The sequence below is a fragment of the Typopeltis vanoorti genome, chromosome 13 (assembly GCF_054136105.1).
Source record: "Typopeltis vanoorti isolate ZY-2024b chromosome 13, IOZ_Tvanoo_1.0, whole genome shotgun sequence".
Classification (NCBI taxonomy): Eukaryota; Metazoa; Arthropoda; class Arachnida; order Uropygi; family Thelyphonidae; genus Typopeltis; species Typopeltis vanoorti.
Window position 1 is genome coordinate 45,378,596 of NC_143561.1, and position 23,838 is coordinate 45,402,433.

At 33.7% G+C, this 23,838-nt stretch overlaps 1 pseudogene across 1 annotated transcript in view; it reads right to left on the reverse strand.

Moving 5' to 3' along the window:
• Positions 1–23,838, reverse strand: part of LOC150100113 (transient-receptor-potential-like protein pseudogene) — a 72,987-nt pseudogene that overhangs the window by 18,201 nt on the left and 30,948 nt on the right. The window contains exon 3 of the transcript XR_016549292.1: positions 10,500–10,661. The product of XR_016549292.1 is annotated as a transient-receptor-potential-like protein pseudogene (transcript). The remainder of the gene's footprint in view (positions 1–10,499; positions 10,662–23,838) is intronic.

Here is a 23,838-nt window from a genome sequence, read left to right on the forward strand (position 1 = left end):
GAGGACGATGACTTATGATTATTGAGTACTTGTTGAAATACTAGTCGAAACTTCCCAAGAAAAGTCGAAATTATAGACGAGATTTTCCAAAATCTTCACTTTATATTTGTTTCTACTTTGATAGAGAAAGATAATAACAAGAGCAAAAAAAAAAAAAAAAAGGATAAAATAAAATTTAATGTCTTTGAAAATATTATTTTCAAAGACAATAAAATATAAAATAATGGCACCCAGTTTCTTGAGCATAGGTAGCCATTTCAAAAGAGAGAGATTTCTTTAAAGCTTTGTGTGCATGTGTCCCATTCTGAAATCTGAATAGCAAAACATAAACTGTGGCCAACGTAAAAGGTAATTGTTTCTCCCCACAAGGTGGCCAACTTCGAACTTTGTCGATTGAAGTCATTTTATTGTAGAGCAGGTTACTTTAAGATGTTAGCATTCACAGCTCAGCTCAGTTACTTTTATTGCACGATAGAAGCGACAGGAAATTGCAAGAAATACTCAATAGAGTGGCAGTGGAACATGTGAAGAACGTTTTAAGACGTTGACATCATTCTGAGGCTACTTTGGCTCTTTCTCCCCCCCCTTTTTTTTTCAGCATTAATTCTTCAGAACATTCTCTTTATGTGGATCATGAAGAGGTTTGGGTCTAACTAAGAATATTTCTTTTTTTTTTATGGGTTAAATAGTTCGGAAACCTTACTCTAGATACCAAATTTGGAATTTATTTCACGCCACTTCGGCCTCATACAAGCCACATGGTAATCTCACAACACCCGATGAAAATCAGCTTTCACCTAAAAACATTCACAAACATCGATGCCACTCGAACTCAGTATCTGTTAGTTGAATCGAGAGACGTTATCCGCTTGGCCAAAATTGTGATTCTCCGCATTAATGTAATGACAAAAACACAAACACCTGGAATGAAAGTACCACAGGAAATACATTTCAGATGACAGATAATTGCATAGGTGCGTACGTATGGTAACTTCATGATCTAAATAGAGAGGAGAAAGATGTTAGAGATTCGACTCTAGTCGGTTAGTAACTTCATGATATTTCCTAACCCTTTTTTCAAACTGATTCAAATTAGTCAAACGTTGGCGCAGGTAATTAGGGTTTGCTCTGCTAGAAACTCGAGTCTTAACCCTGCCTACTCGGAAAAGTCGTACGCACAATTCGCACGATTCCATACAATGTCCTGTTTTGTCTATGAATGTAAAAGATAGATAAGGGTTATTTGTGCCGGCAATGACAAAGCTGGAAAATGTGATGCTAATATGCTAGCAGATGAGTTATAACTTGTATTAGGTTTAAATGCAATAAATAAATAAAACAATAATGACGATAAGAACAAAATATGCTCGTAGAAGGTAATGATCATCGCTGATAGTTTTATCTTGCGTAATGTGTTCCAGCAAATGTTAAACGTACTCAGCATAATTAGGCAAGAAGATATAGTTTATATCTACTAGTAAAATAGTTTAAATATTTTAAACTTTTACTTGAGAAAATTCAGTAAGATGCAGGTTATTTAAACTGTTGTCAATACATAGTTCACACAAGTAATTTTTATATGCTGTATTTTTCCTGACTAGCAGACCTTCCTCACACCGAAACTGATTCAATGAATGTGGAGATACCTTTTCTTTGCTTTTGCAAACAGTGGACAGATGAAGAGAAACCTAGATTATTTTCACTAGATATCTACTGTCATAATAGATTTATTTCCCCCATGCTATCCTCTTTATCTCTTCATAATGACCACAAGAAAACTTTTCGCATCATTCACGGAGATATCTGTGGTCCGCAGATGTCATTCTTAGAATATCTGAGAACATCGGACTCAGCCAGTCGATCTAGCCAGCCATACATCACATTCTGAGATCTCGCGCATTTTTTTTTTTACCCAGTTTCTCACTATTGAATTCCCCCCCCCTCTCTTCTTTTCGATACTGTGTTACAAAGGAGATAAGCCCTGAAAGCCGCAGACTCTATCCTGGAGCGACCATTAAGGCGTAGTACGTCATATATACGGAAAACAGTATCGATGAAAGATGACGTCACTTTACAATAACGATACTTGCGCTCATGTTTACAGATCAAATCTTGTAGATGAAAGCTAATGTGAATGAACCATTTTGTACCAGGTAATTTGCAGTGAGTAATTCATCTTCACGTCTGAATTTTTGGTGTACAAAATTATTGGTTTGAATAATTACTTATTTCTGCTATGCACGTCTTCATTTTTTTTTTTTTTTATTTCAAAAGTACAAATCTGTACAGTTTAATATTATCATTTTCTTTAACGTTTTCTAAATTTTCAGAAAGCAGACACTGTAAACACTTTTTTTTTTGGCTAGATGGGTGAAGCAAGTATGCATTTCATATTCCCCGTTATCTGTAGAAAAAAAATGTATGAATGGTATGAATTGGGTAATATAGCGCTATAAGCTGTAATCATGGCAGGAGGGTAACAGCAACAGCCGAGCCTTAGTTAAAACTTCATTGGTTATAACATTACCATCTGAAATATTCCTCTCACCTCAATGAACACATAATTTTTATTTATTTATTTATTTATTTTGGCTAGATGGACGAAGCAAGAATGCTTTTCATATTCCTCGCTATCTTAGAGGACAATGTAAAGATAGGGTGTTATTGAGCTATGAGCTCTGATCATGGCAGGAGGGTAACAGCAATAGCCGAACCTCAGTTAGAACTTCATTGTCACACGATAGAAGCGAGAGGAGATTGCAAGAAATACTCAATAGAGTGAGCCATGAAACATGTGAAGAAAATTTTGAGATTTTCTACAGCACTGCCATCTATTACTCTCCCTGGGTACCCATTTTAGTCGCCACGTACGACATACATGGGCTGAAGTGGAGCTATTCTTATCCCGGCGACCACCACACTGGGGAAATGAACACATAAGCATTCCATATACGATTACATGAATATTTTATATGCAATCTTCATTTTGGTGTATTATTTTGAATTTAGATTTTAAAATTATAAAATTTAAATTCATATTTTGCTTTAACATTTAATAAAATCTTCTGTTTTCACTTTAACTCTATAATGTTTGCTTAAATTTATTGAAAGAAAACCAGAAAACTTCTGTACTGAACCAAAATAATATTTAGTCGTATCCTTTTTCCATTTACAAAGTACAATTTGAACTATAATTTCTGTTCCTCTCTTTTAGTTCTGACTTCCTATTTTTTTTCAATCTCTTGTCCAAGATGGATGTCCATTTTTCGTTGTAATTACGACACTTCCATCTATATAATATTCCAGGTATATTGTCAACCTATTCACCGATTTGTAATAACTTTTCCACAGAATCACTGTTGTTCTCAATAACCATTCGAAGAGGGAACGGCAACATGAGCATCTCGTCTGCAATTCTGAAGCATTTCCTATCGCCAATGCATGAACGGGCGCCGAGTATTCTGAAGTTCTTATAATATCAGGCAACGTTGCTTCCAACGGGCAGTGATTGATAGCCAACATGGAATGCTTGTAACTCGAACGAAATAAATCCTATTTGTAAATTAACTGCAACAGTTCACGTCCAAGAATAATTGCTATGGTGATGTTGTTAAAGTGTTACACAAGAATCTTGAGCACGAGACATGACACACTTCGCTAGAAATCACTTGTAACACTGTTGAAAATGCCTGCTATAAATTTGTTTCGAAATGAGCAGATATCTTTTAACTAATTGTGCAACTTTTTGAGAGTCAATGGTTCTAAAGATTAACCTGCCGCTTGGATAAACTTTTGTCAACCGTGAGATTCATCGAGTAATTTGTCCTGATTTCATGTATTATTATCTGTAGTCTGAATAATCGTTTTTTTTTAAAACAAAAAAAAAGACAAGCCTCATAAAGGGGCTATACAAGCTCGATCAGAGCAGTTTCATGATTTCGAACCCACAACCTGTTGAGCGAGTATACTATCCACTCAGCCAACCACACCAGTCTTAGGTAGCATGTTAGACGGGATTCGAACCCAGGTCTTATCAGCTGAGAAGGGGGAACATTCCAGGGAGAAAAAAAAGGAAAGAAATAGATAACTTGAGAGACAGATAGAGATCAGACATGCTGACATGTAAACAAATAAATTAAAAAAAAGGACAGATATATTTAGAATTAATCAATCTGTTGAGTTGTTTTGTTGACCATAATCTAAACACGAAATTCACCAATAACAAGAAAACAAACCACTGGATATTTTATTTCTCTATTGCTATTACTATGAAAGCATGTACAAATCCATCATGTTTTAGATCACCTCAATTTGGGATTCTCCTAATATTTAAAAATATTATAATATTCGTTTAAACGCTTGTTTGTGAAACAAACTATGAAAAGATAATTTCGCTTAATTTAATGTAGATCGCAAAAAAGGAGAAATAATGAGACCCTAAAAAGCTCATTATAGCTTATATTGATGAGAAATAAAATAAACTTACCTATAATATATTCGGCAGTTTTACTGATCCGAACATTTACAGATCGAATAATCTTCTGATGGCGGTGTTGGTTCTCTGGGCGGAGTTCATGGACAAGAAACTAATAATAAATTATCACGCAGTCTGCAGGCATGTTCTCGTATTATTATTTCTGTTGTGCGTAAATGATATGAAACTTTGGGATAAAAATTGATCCAAGGATGAAAAGGTTAATTACAAATTGATTCTAAAAGATTTAGGTGTTGGTTAGGAAAAAATTATTTTTCCTAAAAAATATTTCAAAATATTTTTCTTAAAAATTAGTTTTCCTGAAAAATTTTGTTTGTGTATGACAATAATATTTATATACAATATTTATAAAAATTAACAAATTTAAGCGAATCCGCTTGGCAATGTTTATAAACTGATGATTTCTAATAGAAAGCGTGTACACATTCAGATTTTCGAATCGTGCACGAGGGATCATGTAGTAGCACTGAATAGTATAAAAGGCTGCGCTAAATAAATTGTGCTGAAGGAAGCTCTTTTCCTGAAGGAATAAATTGACAAACTTGGATGTCTTCTAATGTCTCAAAAATATTATCTAGATCATAGGTGGCCAACAGCAGGCCCGCGGGCCGCAACGTGATTTTGTGCGGCCCGCGGCCGGATAAAAACTATAATTATATGTATAATCAATTTAACTGTTAGTTTCGACCGCAGATTTTATGATTGATGTACTAGTTATATTCATTATTTCTGATGATGGAAACAATTTATATTCTCCACACGGAATCAAAATTGTTAAAAAGATTACTCAATTTATGAAATCTGCTGCTTCTGTGTGCGAGTTGTAGTAGTGAGCGTGGTAGATTTCTGTGCGCTCCACAGTAATATATCGCTGAAAGTCACTTGCTTTGCTCTGGTTACAGTGATCAATTTCAGAGACTCAGTTTCACATTTAACAGTGTGTTAAATGTGTACCCTGGTCAGTTACTTCAGCCTTTGTGTACTATGAGTAGAAACGTCAAGATCTGAGAAGAAAACAGGTCATTTCAGGAGAAATGGGAAAATGAATTTCTGTTTGTAAACAATAACGACAACAAACCACAGTGCCTTGCGTGTTTGTAAGTATTGTCTGTGCACAAGGAATATAACCTCAAACGCCACTATACAGCACCATGCCGCTAAATACCAAGAATCCGTTAGACAAGTATGTATTAAAATTGTACGTAATTTGAAGAGAAAGGTTAGTGCTCAGTAATCTATTTTTACTATACCAACATCATACAAAAAAGCTCACCCTTGACATCGTTTGTTGTAAGCGCACAGATAGCAAAAGCAAAAAAATTATTATCTGATGGTGAATTTGTAAAACACTGTTCTGTGAAAATGGCACGTGCATGAAATCATTATTAAGGGGAAAAAAAAGAATTGATTTAAACTTTAATTAATTTAAACGAAAGTCGGGGCGATAGTAACTCGCTGCCTGCGATAAACAACAAAACAGTTGTTTTGTTGTTTACTGCAGTGACATAATAAAACAAGTAGTTTTATTATGTCCTTGAATAAGGTACAGAGACATTTATAGCCTGTGTAATATATTTCTCAACAAATAGTGCAATTAGAGACAACTAGGATTAAAACGGCATTAACTAATGAATCACATGTGGCAAGTCCACATGTGATTCATTAGTTAATGAATCACATGTGGACATGCCACATGTGATTCATTAAGGCTGGAATTAATTGCCCTGTATTGCACTGCATTATACATCAGGAAGCTCTGTGTGGTAAAATTCTGGAGATAGAAGACGTTATGAAAACTGTAATGAAGTATGTGAATCTAATTAAGGGCATAAATCGGGCTTTGACACACCGCAAGTTTCTTTCTTTTCTAACAGAAATGGAGGCAGAATATGATTTAGTGTTGCACACAGTACGTTGGCTAAGCAGAGGGAACTGTTTGAAACAGTTTTTTGCTTTGAGAAAGGAAATTAAACACTTTTTAGAGGAACACGAGAAGACAAACAAAGAACTAATCAATAAACTATGTGATCCTCATTTTAACTTTCTAACAGACATCACACACCACATGAATGAGCTCAACGTGAAATTACAGGGATGTAACCAAACAATCTCAGATTTAGTTGGACACACAGATGGGTTCATAAGTCGACTGGAGGTTTTTAAATTCACCCTAGTCAGAGGAAACTTGGTATATTTCCCTTCCTACAGGGAGTGGAGGAGAGCCATGACATTGACTTCAAGTTTTCTGTGGCAATGTTAGACCAACCTTTGGAGCAATTGAGTAAGCGATTTTCTGACTTCAGTGACATACGGCCACAACTGACATTATTTAACAACCCAATGAAATGCGACATTTCAGAGTAGCATGACACTATTCGATTGGAGTTGTGTGACCTTCAAAGTGACCCCATTTTCCAGTCAAGGGTGAAGATCGTCATTGACTTGTAGAAACTAGTACCAAGGGAAACATTTCCTGCATTGAGTGATTTCAGCTTGAGAATTGCATCTTCTGTGTTTGGAAGTACATATGTGAATGCATTTTCTCAACTATGAGGGCAGTTAAATCGTTACAAAGAAGCCGACTGACTGATGACCACCTTCAGCATTTGTTACGAATATCGTTATCATTGTTGAAAATCGACTTTGATGAGCTTATTGCCGCACATGAACGCCCACAATGTTCTCATTAAGTTCTGTTACATGTAAAAAAAAACAGAAATATCTAATTAAATTTAATTTAACAACTTATATTTAAATCAATAAAGTATTTTATATTGTTCTTCCAGTAGTAAAATGATTTAACAAATATAGTAATTCAATACATGTATTGAATGTTTATTTGAAAAAATCCAGAGTTTATTTTCATTTAAGTTCTGTCTAAAAGTGTGCGGCCCGTGACGCTACCACTCATCATATATTGGCCCTCGTATAGAATGAAGTTGGCCACGCCTGATCTAGATGATCTCAATCGGGGAAGAATTACGGCAAAGCTTGAAAAAGGCTGCAGGATTACTAATATTTACAGAGAGGTTGTATCTTACATGGCGTTGTATTCAGGCTCAGCTCCATATAAGCACAGGTACGTGGATATCACGACAAACTGTGGCAGGTTGTCTGCGACAGATAGGCCTATACTCCTAGAGGCCTGTAGTCTGCGTCCCTTTATCTACACCTCATTGTAGACCACGTTTTCGGTAACGTTTTATCCATATAAATTTGACTCGACACCAGTGGGATAATGTACTCTTCACAGATAATAGTCGTTATAGTTTTTACTAAGATTCTAGACATATTTGAACTGGCGTGAAAATGGTACTTCTCGTACTTACCATCGCGAGCATGTTCTTGAAAAGGATAGATACGGCGGTACTGAGGTTAATGGATGCACTGAGCTACAAATACTGCAAAAAGGGACTATGACTGGTGAACGATATTGCAACGAAGTTCTTCATCGTCATGTTCAATTGTTCCGTGGTATTGTAAGCAAAGAATTCATTTTTATGGATGACAATACCACGTACATCGTACACGAGCAGTGGAGATACGTCTGGAGACGGAGGATATTAGCATACCTCTATGAAATGCTCAGTTTTTTTTTTTTTTTTTTCCTTTAACATATTATGTTCTGTTCATTGTGATGCGAATAAAGTTGATGTAATCTCTTGCTCCCACAAAATTAGCTTTATCATTTACATAATGATATTATTCAGTGCAGCCTACAGTATGTGCACAATACATGTCATAGTATATGTTGAGATGTTTCCGTATAATGCATTGTGGATTAGTGTTTTTGAACGTGTAGGAGCTACATTTCTGGTTTCTTTAGGTAGTTATTCAATTTCAGATTCACAAGAAGTTAATCCTGTTTTAAAGCTAATTTCTAAACTATATATATATATATATATATATATATATTTTTTTTTTTTTTTTTTTTTTTTTTTTTTTTTCTAAACTATAAATCCATAAGCCTGTGTATGAAGTTAAATATATATAAAGAATGCTAACACCTCCTGATAGCACACAGGTGACACGATTATAATATTTTTAAACATGTTAAGGAGTATCAGGAACTATTAGTCTAATCATTTTAATTTTGAAACTCAAAACATCCTTTATCAGCGAAACATTCATTACATATATATATATATATATATATTTTTTTTTTTTTTTTTTTTTTTTTTCAGAATTCATTTTTACTCGGTTGGAATATTATTCAAAAAGCTTTAATGACTGTAACCGAGAGATAAAAAGATGACATGGTATATTTAAAAAAATACTACTAGTTTACTAGTTTCGTTGAATTGATCGACATCTTCAGGTATCTCAATCAAAGAAGTATATAAAGAATTACAGAGACTTAAAATTGTAATAACAGAACAAGTACAAAAAGACAGCAGCGTGTTTGAAAACATAATGCGAGTTTCGGTTCCAAACAAACGTATATTACGCGCTGTCGCGAGTGCGCCAGTACTGAACAGAGGCAACGTGTGCGTCAGAGAGATTAAAACTCAGGCTGTTGTTGATATGAGAGGAATCTAGAGAAATTTCCCTACATTCGATAATCTTTCTCTCAAGTTCATCACAGCACACATGGATGTTAGAAGTTTGAGTCCAGTTCACAATGTGTTGGCGGTCTTCGTCTGAGTTAGCTGAAAAGAGAACGTCGCTAGAGAGAGCGCTAGCTATTGTCCTGTTATATGAGATGTCTCGACGATGTTCTTCCAAACGTAGAAGGATGAATTTAGCAGTCTGGCCATAGTATGGCTTTCCACAATCACATAAAATCTTGTACACTCCTGGAAACTGAGTGGGAAGATGTTTCTCTTTAGGTTTGCTAAGTATTGAACGAAGTTCTGGAAGCGTAGTGAAGCAAGTTTTGAAGTTAAACTTCTTGAGAATCTTTGACAGTTTTGGTGAAATAGAGCTGATGTAAGGCAAAGAGATGAAGGCTCTTGGGGAAGAGGGATCTTTAGAAGTAGTTGAGTGACTGGGGGAAAGAAATTTGTCAATTTTCTTAGGAGAGAAATCATTATTAATAAAAGTTTGTTTTAAGAAAAGAGAGTTCATTTTCAATTTCTGTTTCTTCTGTAAGTAATGATTTGGCTCGGTGAGCTAAAGTGGAAATAATACCAAATTTTTGTGGGGGATAGATGGGAGGAAGCATGAAGGTATCTGTCAGTATGAGTAGGCTTTCTAAAAATTGAGATGTTAATACTCTCAGCACATCTGGTAAGTTTCAGGTCTAAAAAGGGGAGGCAGTCATCGGATTCCAGTTCGAAGGTGAAAGAGATTTTTCCATAGCTCTTATTTAGGTGGTCTAAAAAATTGAGGTTATTTACACCATCTTCCCAGATAAGGAAAATATCATCAATATAGCGATACCAGAATTTTGGTTTAAGATGGAAGGAGTTAATAGGTTTTTATTCAAAATCGTTCAGAAATATATCTGCGAGAATCGGAGAGAGCGGGCTGCCCATGGCCAGATCTGAGATTTGTAAGTAGATCCTATTGTCATATTTGAAGTATCCTGACTTTATGCAATGGGAGAGTAAAGCAAAGAGTTTTTTGATAATTTGTTCTTGAGAAGATCGAGGACTTCTTGAGCAGGTACATTTGTAAAAAGAGAAACAATACGAAACTGGCCATTAAATCTGTTTTTTTAAGTTTGATATCCTTGATTTTATTTTAGAAACAAAATCTGCAGAGTTTTTAATATGTACGTATACAGGAAATTCCAGAAAGGTTTCGTAGAAACCCCGCGAGATATTTGGAGAGGTTATAGAAATAAATATCTTTATTATACTAATATATTTTAGGTGCATTGGTATTATGATAGCTTTCAGCTTAATTTATTCATAAAATTTATTATAGAGTTTTATATACATTTATTTATATGAAATTTTTTTTTTATAAACTAATTATGATGTTTGTTTTAAAAAATTCTGTATGACAAATCTACTGTTACGGATTCCTTAAGAAGTTTTTCTTGGCTTGTAGTACTCACAACTAACTTCGCCAAAATCAAGTCATCCTTAGAGATCCATGGCCATCAAATCCCGTATAAAGAACACAAGCCTGGCAACATTTTAACCTTTCACGAGAAGCAGTTATCATTATCCTTAGTGTACTGGGTATCTTAAACGGGCCCAACATTGCGTGCAGGCTTCTGGAATAAAGAAAAGAAAATAACACGTTATGAGGCGGTAACGTCATAAAAATTGCTTCAATTTGCAGTTCAAATTTTCAAATTTGCTTCAATTCAATATTGACAAAAAAAAAAGAAATCACGAAGAAATTGTCAGTAAGGAGAGTCTTACAATAAGTAAGAATCGCTGGGAATCTTAAAAGTCATCCTTCCAAATAAAAAAAAAATTATTACCGTATGTGAAAATATTAAAACCGCAGAGTGGAATTTCCTACTAAAATAAGTTCATGGAAGCAGGAAATAAGATTAATAATGCGGAATTATGTGGTCAAAAAGAAACAGTTGCTTAACTGAATTCTCTGCATGGTGCCTGTCCCATTTGGTACGATCAGAGAAACAAAAAAGTTCATTGCATTTTCCATTGCCTTTAGCGAAATCGCAAGATAAACAAGAGCTTTTAAAAAAATAAATAAAATAATCAGCTTCTAAGATAAAACTTTCGAATGACCACGTTTAGCAATTTCAATTCTCGAGTATCTCGTGCACTTGTACGCATAAGCAATATAAACAATAATATATCTGTGCATAACATCATATTTGGTTTCTTTAATTAGTTGGGAGTGCCCAGCTCTGTGTTTAATGATTCTGCGTTTGGGGGTAAAGTTTAGAGAGGTGGGGGGTTAAGTGCAATGCACGTTTCTTTCTTTCGCTTAATAAGATTAGACAGTCTTAATAATGTGCACATTAAAGGATGGTTAATGAGAAATCGTTGATGGATGGATAGTGAGAATGAAACTTTCTATACATTAGGGCCACGTGTTGAACCGAACAGAAAAGGCGATTATTTCTACAACAGCTGGACACTATTATCGTCTAGAATACTCTACACGGAATTACTGATACGTTATTCGTGAAAATGGGGTTGTCAGAATGCATGATTAAGTTTGGTACATCAATAATCTGTAACTCACAAGCCAATCCAGAGCTAGACTGAGTTAAAATCACTTCGATATCTATTACTCATTATTTTAACGTAATCAGCAATGTATTCGTTTATGCTATTCTTTTCATGTGCTTCGTATTATTAGGCAGATTTACTGATTCCATGGTTTATCTCTCTCTGAAGACTATCTCCAAGTTTTATAAATAACTAATAAATCTACCATTCCCAAATGAAGTATGCAACACTCTTTTATTCCTATTTTCTTGGAAGTAAGTAAACAGTCTGTCTTCTCCTTTTGCTATCATCTAGGTTAAGCGCATTTCCCGGTCTCACTAGTTAAGAAGCGATATTACTAATCCTAACAACTTATTTGTGTTTCTTAGATTCAATTCGGTAAGCTGGCTTCATTGCTCATTGCTTCCACGGAGGTTATTTTTCCACTGATTAAACACCCACTGATATCTCACATTTTTAAAAGCAGTTCTCAGCTGTTTTCAAAATTGTGGCTCCAGACAGACGAATACCCAATAAGCCCTTTATCGAATTGCAAAAGATCCTTTGTTTTCCCGATTGTGATCGACACTGTTGACGATTATCGACCATCAGCATTCTTCAATAGTTGCCTATGATGATGCACGTGACCAAATATTTTGCATAATGCTGGGTAAGTGAAGTTTACTTACATCTTCAGAAAGGTTTTTAATTCAGTGGCCAGTATGTGTACTCGGATACCCAAACATTTATCCTGTTACTCTCTATAATGAGTATTTACATCGTAAACTAAACTTATATATAGTTGCAGGCGTAGACTTCTATGGCTAATTGGTTCAAAAGATATATTTCGGTGATTACACCACATTTTTTTACGATTCAGTTATATAAAACATTGAAATAATAGAATATCCAGAAAAGGAAGTTTTTTTTTTTTTTTTTTTTTTTCTTGTTCTAAAGTGAATTTTATGGTGTTGTGCAAATTGTTGAGATAATCTTTGAAATTGATAAGTTCATCTGTTGTTCCATTGAATACGATGAAAATATCGTCCACTTAGCGTAGCCATATTTTTGGTTTTTTATGGTAATTCTTAAGAGAATTGTTTTCAAATTTTTCCATAAATAGGTTTGCTAATACCGGTGATAATGATGAACCCATGGCAAATCCTTCTTTTTGTTACCAGATTCTATCTTTATAGGTGAAAAAAAGTATTGTTTATACAATGTTTAAAAAGATTCAAGATGTCCGGAGGGAAGAGGTCTTCTAGGAGATTCAAAATTTCTTGTCTCAGGACGTAGAACTAAAATACTTAACACAAATCCTCCAACAGAATGGATATGAAACAAAAACCATCAAGAGAATCCTTAAAATGCCTCCATCTAACAACACAATTAAACAGGATTACAAAAACGCAATCTCGCTTCCTTATATCAACAATGTTACAGATAAGCTAGCCAAATTAATGAACAAACACAACGTAAAAGTAGCCTTCCTTCCTATGGAAAAAATCTCAAGATTCCTACATCCACCAAAACCACCTCATCATCCTCTTAAAAAACCAGGAGTCTACAAAATCCATTGCTCTTGCGGGATTTTGCTACGTAGGACAGACAGGAAGATCTGGAGAAATACGCATGGCTGAACACCAAAAAGACGTACAATACAAAAGAGAACAAAAAACGGGTCTTGCTTTCCATACCACTTCCACTGGACACGATGTACTCTGGCAAAAAACGACGATGTCATACATAGAAAACAACAGTTATTTAAGAATATTTAAAGAAGCTGCTAATATGCTAAAAAACCCAACCCAATGCAATAAAAATCAAGGTTTAATTCTCCATCAAGTGTGGTCAGCTCTAATAAAAAAATCAATCTACCTCAATCTGAGCTCGGACTGTATGAACGAGAACAAGAACACGTGACATCGTCGAGTATTGTTCAACGTCAATAAAGTTTTTTATCTGCATTCTGTTATTTGAGTTTATGAATAGCCAGACGGTTATGATTTGTACTTATTAATTCTCTAGTTTAAACTTTAAGTTATACTATTTACCCCTGAAGATGTAAATCCTACGATTTACGAAACTTGTCGGGAATTATTATTTCAGTATGTTGTATAACGGAATAATAAAAAAATGTGGTGTAATCACCGAAATATATCTTTATATATAGTTGTCATGCATTTTAGTTATAACTAGTTCCATCACATAGTTAAATCATGACGAGTTATAATACGATTACACGTTCAAATACACTATTAGTATTATCTGATAAACACATTAATGAGATTATCAGAAACTTTAATATAATATCAGAATATTCTAAAAAGCTTCGACCTACTGATATTTAAATAATGGATGCAAATCGCATTATGAATCGATTGTTTACAACCAGAGAATATGAAATTATTATTCACACGAATGAAATCAACAGTAATTGTTGTAACATTCACAAATAAAACACTCGATACAGTCCAGTAGGAATTATTCTGTTATTACTAATATGCCTTCGTATCAATATTTGAGTTCCACATTTAAATATTTATAATATTTAAATGTATATTTTATAATTATGTCATATTATCTGTTATTCAAATTGTTTTTATAAATTGAAATTAAAATTTGTTAAGTTTTTTTTATTTTCATTACGATTTTTGGAGATTTCTCCATATCGAAAGATAGAAAAATATCTTTAAACGTCCAGTTTTATTCTTTAGGAATTTAAGTTCTTTACATAGTTGGAATAAATGAGTATGATGAGATATTTGTTCTCCGAATTTTCGTTTTTCATTGCAACTTATCTGTTATTTCATTGGCTTATCTGATATGACTTATTTATCTGAGTTGAGCACTATTAATCACTATTTGTAAATGTTTGTAAAACGTTCGGAATTGTAAAACGTTATTTGTCAAATAACGTTTTACAATTCCGCTGAATATTAAGCTACATTTATGGCCAAAAGCCAGAAAAGAAGTTTGCTGCCCAAAAACCTATAAACGTCCTTCAAACTCTAAGCACTTTGAAGGAAGTTTAATAAAAATACACAATAAATGCAAAGAAGGCTCTTTTTGGCAACTTAAAAAAAAACAAAGAATGAGTAGCAAGAAACTACAGCTAGGAACGGAAAATGAATCGAGTGATGGTCGAGTTACGATGTAAAATATGCAAAATTTATGCGACACTTGAAATATGCAAAATATTTCAAGCTGTGTATAAATCACGTTTATGTTACGTTCGCATTTTAAAAGTCTATTGCAGTAGGGAGAAACCAACAACATCCAAAGAGACGAATATAAAATTCTGAAGCATTTCTGTTTTAGCACGTGTTCGGTGGATGTGAAAATTGAATTTTCCAAACGACCAAAAATTTGTGAAATGCACGTTGATATCGCTTGAAAAGACAGGAAGATCTGCCATGAAGAATAAACACATTTGAATGAAGCAAAAAGTCCAGCTGGAAATTTCCTGTAGTCTTTCAAGAACTGAAGAAATATAAATTTAAAAAAAAATAATAATAAACTGTCCCAAGCCTTTGTAAATGAATGTTGTCAAATATCTGGAGCACAATGAAGTAAAGCAGCCAATGGAGAGCAAGGTAAATAATGAAACAAAGTTTGCTTTCGCGCATCTCAGAAAATGACCAATCAGAAAGAGATCTATTTAAATGCGTGAATTGCTAATAATAGATGCTTTAATTAATTTTAATTCTGGAGTTGAGATATCTCGTTTAATAAAAGCAAGGCACAACCTGATATATATATATATATATATATAAAATAGATTACTTTCTTGTTTTGTACAATCAAACATACAGAACTTATACAAACTGCTGTCCATTTCTATATATTTCGTTTTATAAATATTTAAAATACAGTGCTAAATTATTCACAAATGAAAAACAATTTTAATTTATTAGTTTCTCATTTCCTAGTTATCTATTTTGTTCAGGTGATTTAATCTTTCTTCGAATTTTTTTCGTTTACTTCAAAGTAAATCTTTGCTGAAAATTAACGTCAAAATGAAGTTTTTGTCTCAAAATAGCTTTTCTTAATGCCATTGCAAACGAACTACAAAATACTGTAAAATGCTTCAAGGTTCCTTTTTCACATCATTTTTATATTATTTCCTGAATTAGTTGTTTATAAGAAATTAATGATAAAAATTAATAAAGAAATATCATAATTTCTCCCCGCCCTTGATAACATTTTTTATCATTCTTCTGATAATTAAATCATTTAACAGGATAATGTAATAATGTAAAATAATTATTTTTCTTAAATTTATTAAGAATTTTATGTATATAATAATATAATATAAAATCTTTAAAAAATTATTTATTATTTTCTAAAATTTTTGGGTTTATTTAAAATAATTTAATACACCATTTTATTTTTTGTATACAAATGGTAGCTAAGGGGAAAAAAAATAATAATTCCATGAAAGCTTTTTTTAGATTTAGATATTGGTCTATTTCCTTGTACTGTCGAATGCTAGAATGTTATACGTCCGGTAGGACGTATAACATTCTAACATTCGACAGTACAAGGAAATTAATAAAACAAAATTGGCCTAATTAATTACATCTAAAAATTACTTCGGCTTGCGAAGAAATAGAAAGCAAGAAGTATGTACGTTCACTAGTGATTTTATACTTGATTGTTCTTAAGCATGAACATTATAAGTATCAATAATTTCCTTCCATTCCTTATCTGTCTGTTATCCAAAAGTCTACGACTCACTAATAATCATATAAATATTCTCACAATTCTGGAAGGCGGCCAGATACATGTAGAGACAGCATTGTCTCTGTCTGTCAGCAACAAAAAGAACATGATGGGGGATGACCCCTCATTTAACATATGTTTCGCGCTGTCATTAAACTCCTCGTCTCCACGACAAACTTCGCACAGAGAAATAGAAGAAAAAACTTATCAAGAAGATAAGTTTTTTCACTAAATAAAGAGGCACATAAAATCCGATACATCACAAAAATCCCTCTATTCAAGAAATGAAAGGACTTAGTTCACGTCCACTGCCTACATTTCATCTCTTAGTGAGCAATTCGTATAATTAAGAAATATTTACAAGGACACCGAAAGTCAAAAACATATCACGTGGAAGTAGCACTTGACAAGCCGGTATATCGACTAAAATCACTTACCATATTAAGACACTTAACAGTGGCATTTAAAACTTTTTGGAATTGTTATATATAATTATTATTTATTATTATTAATATAATTAATAATAATAAATAAATGTCGGCCTGTTGTCGGAGTGGCTAGCATCTCTCTCTCTCTCTCTCTCTCTCTCTCCAACCAACAGGCTGCGGGTGTTTTGGGCATAGGTGTCTGTAAAAGTATTTACGTGAAAAACACATTCCATCGCCCTTTATGAGACCACAACCACCCTAGGCCTGACATTACATACAGCAACATTAGGCAACATAAATAAACATTTTGATTACTCGATTTCTGACTGGAAAAGGATAATCGTATAGTGTTATTGAAGGAATGACGTCATCTCTTCTTTGTTTCAATGCTATCAAGAAGGGATTGATTAAGAATTTCAAAAGCTATGATTTAACACAGATGCAACAGGATTTTAATAAGTAAGAAGAAAACTAAATGTTTATTATTACCAAACACGGGAAAATGTAATATTCGTATAGCGTTTTGCCTAACTGATGACGTTGTTCATTTTATGGCCAAATTACTTTTAGATTTCTGTGAACTTCATAAACGCCTTTAAATTGATTATTATTATCGGGCTTATTTGTAATCATTTGATTTAGCAGAATTAAATTATGGAGAGTTGACCCATTCAGAATTAATCACAAACACCTCCGAGATTACTTCCTCTCAACTTGTGGAGGGTTATTGAACTGCTGGCAACATTCTTTTACTATAAACATTAATTTTCTCATCATGTGTGTGTATGCAACCCGTCACGTGACCAGTCAGTCTTCTCCTTTTATCTGCAGCCCACTGGCTAATTATATTTCACACCAATCGCTAATTAGGTCGAAAGGGTAGTGGGGGGGGGATTCTGAGAGCTGCCTGAAACTGATAACGAGGACAAAGATGAATCCCCATCGCACCCTGGACTGTATTTTGTGTCAAGCGTTAGAGGGATGGAGAGGTTTCAAGCTGACGTATTTGATTGTGTGTGTGTGTGTGTGTGTGTGTGTGTGTGTGTGTGTGTGTGTGTGTGTGTGTGTGTGTGTGTGTGTGTGTGTGTGTGTGTGTTGAAAGTTAAAAACCCAAGTTTCCAGGTAAAAAGAAAACAAAGAAAAAAACACTTTCATATGATTCAACGGAAACCCTAATTTAACAGAAAGAATTCGTTATTTTATTATCTTGTTTTGTTATCTTTCTTAATTTGCTATATTAGCATGACTCTTCTTATTATTATTACCTCTTTTATCTAGGTACTACACTGTCTGATCAAAAGTATCCGGACACTTACTGGAAACTGTAATCAGATTTTTTCCCTGTGACACACTTTCCAGTAGTGGACATTAATACGTGGTGGGTCCATCCTTTGCTTCTATGACAGCTCTAACTCTGCTGGGGAGACTTTCTATTAGGTGTCGGAACGTCTCTGGAGAAATGGCAGCCCATTCTTCCTGAAGAACTCTAGCCAGAGCAGTTTGTGATGCGGGTCGTTGGGATCTGGAGCGAAGCCGGCGTTCTAATTCATCTCAAAAGTGTTCTGTGGGATTCAGGTCAGGACTCTGGGCCGACCAGTCCATTTCTGGAACGTTATTGTCCACAAACCATTTCCTCACAGTCCTTGCTTTATGGCAGGTAGCATTGGGATGCTGATACAGACAACAGTGATCACCGAATTGATCTTCTACCGTAGAGTTCATGGTAACACTTGAACAGAAATAGAAAAGATAAAATATCACGACTATGGCAAAATGTACCGAAGGATATTGAAAAAAAAAAAAGAAATAAAAAAGGTTCTGTAAAAGAATGTTCACATGAGATTTACGCAAAAATAATACTGAAAAGAGTGAAAAAATTGGAAGATAAACTTGGATAAGAACAATTTTTGATCAGACCAAATAATGGTTGGTTGACAAAATCTGATTTTCATTTACAACAAATGAGAATAAATCACGGAAATATAACAAATATTATTCCTATTATTATTAGTAGTAGTAATAGGAGGAGGAGGAGGAGGAGAATGAACTATTCTATCTCCTACTCTGTTTAATATATACACACCCGATATTAGCCATCTTCCCCTAAGCGCAGACTACAAACTTAACAGATTGCAATCATTACAAAAGAAAATGGTAAAACTGATATTCTGGGAACAAAGCAGCCCGGACAGAACAGAAAATATTTAAAGTGAAACACTTATGCCACTCTACACAGTCGTGCTAAAACATTACTGCAGTCCAACCTATAGAGTAACCAGAACAACATATCAGATAACAAGTTCAATGATAACGGGTTGTCATTGAACTTATTCTCTTGAAAATTTATGATTCTTTGTTCATTTGATGACTACAAATATCAACAAACTACATAACATATAAGTATAATAACCACTACGGAAGAGCCAATCGAAGCTTCTACATAACTGACATATGAGCAAACTGCCATTTGAAGACAGAAACCTAGGCACCGACAGAAATTAAATTAATGAAAAAATTCCATTAGCTATTTAAAAATAACTCTGTGTTGTGACGTTAGCACTTTTTTTTCAACTAAATATATAACACAACCCAAAATAAAGTGACTTCAATTATTTGATTATATATATATATATATATTTATTTATTTGCTAGATGGGCGAAGCAAGAATGCTTTTCATATTCCCCGTTATCTGTAGAGGACAATGTAAAGATAGGATGTTATTGAGCTATATAAAGCTCTGATCATGGCAGGAGGGTAACAGCAATAGCCGAGCCTCAGTTGGAAATTCATTGGATACAACATTACCATCCATTACTCTCCCAGGGTACCCAATTATAACACCTCGTACGACATGCATGGGCTGCAGTGGAGCTATTCTTATCCCGGCCATCACAGGGGGATATATCTATATATTTATTGTTTAGCATAATAATGGACTGATATAATTTTATTTATCAAATTATATTACGGTGTTAGAGACAGATAATCTGGTTTCTCGAGTGGAGATTGTCCAAGTAGGACAATAACAACATATTTCTATAATATGTAGGCTGTTCAATTAGTTATAAGACTATATTTATACAGAAAACATATTACCTTTAATCGTCATCATTTACATGGTCTTTTTCGAAGTAACTACCGCGAGACGCGATGCATTTGTCCCAACGTTGCGTCCACTTCTTAAACACATGTGAGAGTCCGTTTTTTGAGAGTTCTTTCAAAATCGCCTCCGCAGCATTTACACATGCTTTGTTGCTTTCGAAATGGCGGCCTCTTAGTGGTTTCTTGAGCTGAGGAAACAGCCAGAAATCGCACGGGGCGAGATCAGGACTGTATGGAGGGTGTGGTAGGATATCTGTGTTGTTCTTCTGCAAAACGTCCACTACACAACCAGCAATATGTGGCCTTGCATTAACGTGGTGCAATAAGAAGCCATTCTTCAGCAATTCCTTTTGACGTGCTTGATGATAATCGCTGCTGTGTTGATCATTGTCTCTGTGATGGACGTTGAAGGTCTTCCCTCACGTTCAAGATCTTCCACATTTTGCCTTCCTTCCTTAAAAGTTTTATGCCAGCGAAAAACACTTGCCCTCGACATTGCTTCATCGTGGAAATCTTCGCGTATCATGTTAAAAGTGTCCGATGCCGATTTTTGCAAACGCACACAAAATTTAATCGCATAACGCTGTTCCAAGGACGCTTCCATTTCGAAGACTGGTCGCGCCTCGTAGGCGCGCCGATGAGCACTTGCGTTTAGTCACGTGACACTCTGGCACATCAGCCCGTATACGCCATCTATCAACCTCTTTTGTTAATACAGACAGCAACATTTCTTTATTCCACAGAAATTAATATTGTGATGAGTGGTTTCGCCACAGTAAAATTAGTCTTATTACTTATTGAACAGCCCACGTATATTCCAATCGAAATTTAAATAATTTTTAAAGTAATTATTTTCCGCTTTTTCTTTTTAAAAAGAAGAATGTGTCCTTTTAGCTTAATGCAGTCAATCGTTAGCAAAGCGAATGTTTTTTTTTTTTTTTTTTCTGATCCAAATCTCCCAACTTCCTGTTTCTTTTAACTCATTGTTGTGATGAATCGTAAAGCCTTTTCTTCGTTTTTCATTTCCTGGTTACAATACCAATTCCTTGCTATTTGATTTTATTGTATTTAAATCATCTAAAAAGATGCGCCTATCCATAAAAGCGGAACAATATAAGAATTTGTACGCTCTTCTTTCAAACAATTAGCTAAATTAAATGTGACAAAAAAAAAGAAAAAGAAAAAAATTCACAAACGTTGTTAATTTCAAATAACAGGGAGCCATCTAACGGTATGCTTAAGAAACAATTTCAATAACAAGAAAATTGATGGCAACAAAAAATATGACTTATTGATAGCTTTTAAAGCATATCATAATACATTTTGGACCGCATGAATTACAAACCATTTTCCTTAATTATAAATGATGGGGGTAATAACGCAAATCTTTGATTACTTTCGTAGACAAAAAAAAGCATTTTCTTTCCTTATATGCTCCCTTATTTTTAATTAGTTTTGTAACATCCAGAATCACTTTTTATTAGTTGAAACTGAATTAGTTAATTAGTTGAAACTGAAAATCGTGCGCACATCGTTTAATCCACGGATGAAATGAGAAGCTAAAAATAATTGATGGCCTTCTAATCAAATCTGTTTTCAATATACCATTAAACCTGATAAATCAAATAATAATAATAATAAAAAAAAAATAGTTTCTTCTTAGGATTCGTCTTAGATGTGGTAGTATCGTTTCATTAGTCTGCTGATCGTTGCCATTGCAGTCTGCTTTACTTTCTTGCCGATGAAGTTTAACTCAGGGAGTTTGCTGTTTTCGGATTTTGAAATGTGTGATTTGCAAAAACGGCAGATTTTTTTTTATCTAACTTTGTGATGTAAACAATAAACTGCAACCCTGAAAATGATGTAAATATCTATCGAAAGCCACCTCTGAAAAAAAAAAAGACATAAAATAATAATGGAAAACATTTTATGAGTACGAAACTGTCGCTAACGAGATTTCCCTCATTAAAAATCAAGCCACAATTGAAAAAAAAAAAAAAAGTATATTCATTTTATCTTGGATGTTTCTACATGAAAAATTTTATGACAAAGGCCAGTGACTTAAGAAGGATACTTCTAGAATTATGACCGTGCTTTTGTTCTCTTCGACGTTTTTATTATAGCTTCGCAAAAGCTAATATAAGACGAGAGCTTCATAAATTTCATATATCGTCTAGTACTCACACATCGGTATGACCTGGAGGTTGAAAAAAAACGGCGTGTTTTGCCATACTATGGTGACAGATGCGTGACTCGTCGATCTGGAATGATTTTGCTACTAGGCGTAACGTTGTGTAAGTTAAAATTTTTCATGGAGCCCTTTATGGTCAAATTTAAAAGACTGTAGCTTTATGGTCATAATGAAAACGATATTTCAGATATCGTAGATATAAATAAATACTAGTAACTGTTAAAGATCTTTCGTTAAAATAACTGTGTTTGTACGTGTGAAAATAGGAACATTAAATATGTTATCTGTGTTGTGTGGGTTGAGCAGTTACCATGGTAACTAATAGTTTGATGGGAAGCTATAATAATTTCTAAAATAGTTATTTGCATAATGTTTTTAGGAAAATAAATATTATCGCCTAAACTACGCTTACCGACGAAAGAACGTTATAGATTAAATTCAAGTCGTCGACTAGAGGAAATTTTTCTTCTCCGAGTTTCCGTGTTAGTCAGTCTTTAGCAAGAACAAGGTTTTTATTATGCTTCGGAAACTGCAGTTTGAGATCCTGAATTTCAAAATATAAAAGTCATAGGCCACGATGTAACGGGAATTGCCGTTTCGCATGCGTTTATTGAAATCTGAGAGATGGAGAATGGCTACCAGTCATCAAGAATTTAGGACTACATATATACTATATATTGAAATCTGAGAGATGGAGAATGGCTACCAGTCATCAAGAATTTAGGACTACATATATACTATATATACTATATGCTAATATATATATATATATATATATATATGCTAATATATATATATATATATATATATATATATATATATATATATATATATATATTACTATATGCTAAAATAAATTAAAATACTAAAATTTGTTCGGTAAATGACACTTTTGATGGCGGAGTTTAGAGGCGAAAAAAAGTAATCTTTTACCTAAGTTTAAAACTAAATTACTAAAAATTTTATATTTATTTAATATAAAATAAATAAAGGTGTATTTGACTTTTACTAAATATTTAAAATACTTAAACATTTATAAAAATAACATCAAAAGTTTATAACGACTTATATTAAATTCTATTATTTATAAGATATAATTCTAAATATTATAATAAATATCTATTTTATATGTAAGAAACAAAAAATATAGCATTACTTATTTAACTGAAATAATTTTTGGTAATTTTAACAGAAATAAATATTCATTATCAAAAGCAGATGGATTTAATGGCCTAGAGCAAGGGGGTTGGCAACCGCCGGCCTGCGAGCCGCATGCGGCCCAAACGTGTATTTTTGGCGGCCCATAAAAGGTTGACCATACTTATATGGCATGTGGCCTGTATGTTGAATTATTTAAATAATACATTTTAAAATATGAATAATAAATTAAAAATAAATTTTATACCTATACTTCGTGATTGTCGTGCAACTTGGCGCGAGTCAACCATGTGAGTCATCATGAGTGGGGATAACAAATGTAACTTCAGCCAACATTTTGTCCCACTTTTGCAGTCGCGTTGCCAGATCCAGATCAAATACAGTTCAATAACAACAACTTTTAATTTCAGATATATAGTTCTTAAAAATAATTTCAAAAATATGTTCAAGAAAATGTAAAATTACAGATGAAGGAAGAAGGTTCAATGATGATGTTATGAAAGAATATAATATCAGACGTCAGTACGAGAATCAGCATGAAAGCCAATACAAGGATTTCAACTGTGAAGCTTGAAAAAAATCAAATAAATAAAGTGCAAGCTTCTTTGATTGCTCAGCAAAACATATTTAAGATGCAAACTATTCATAATAAATCC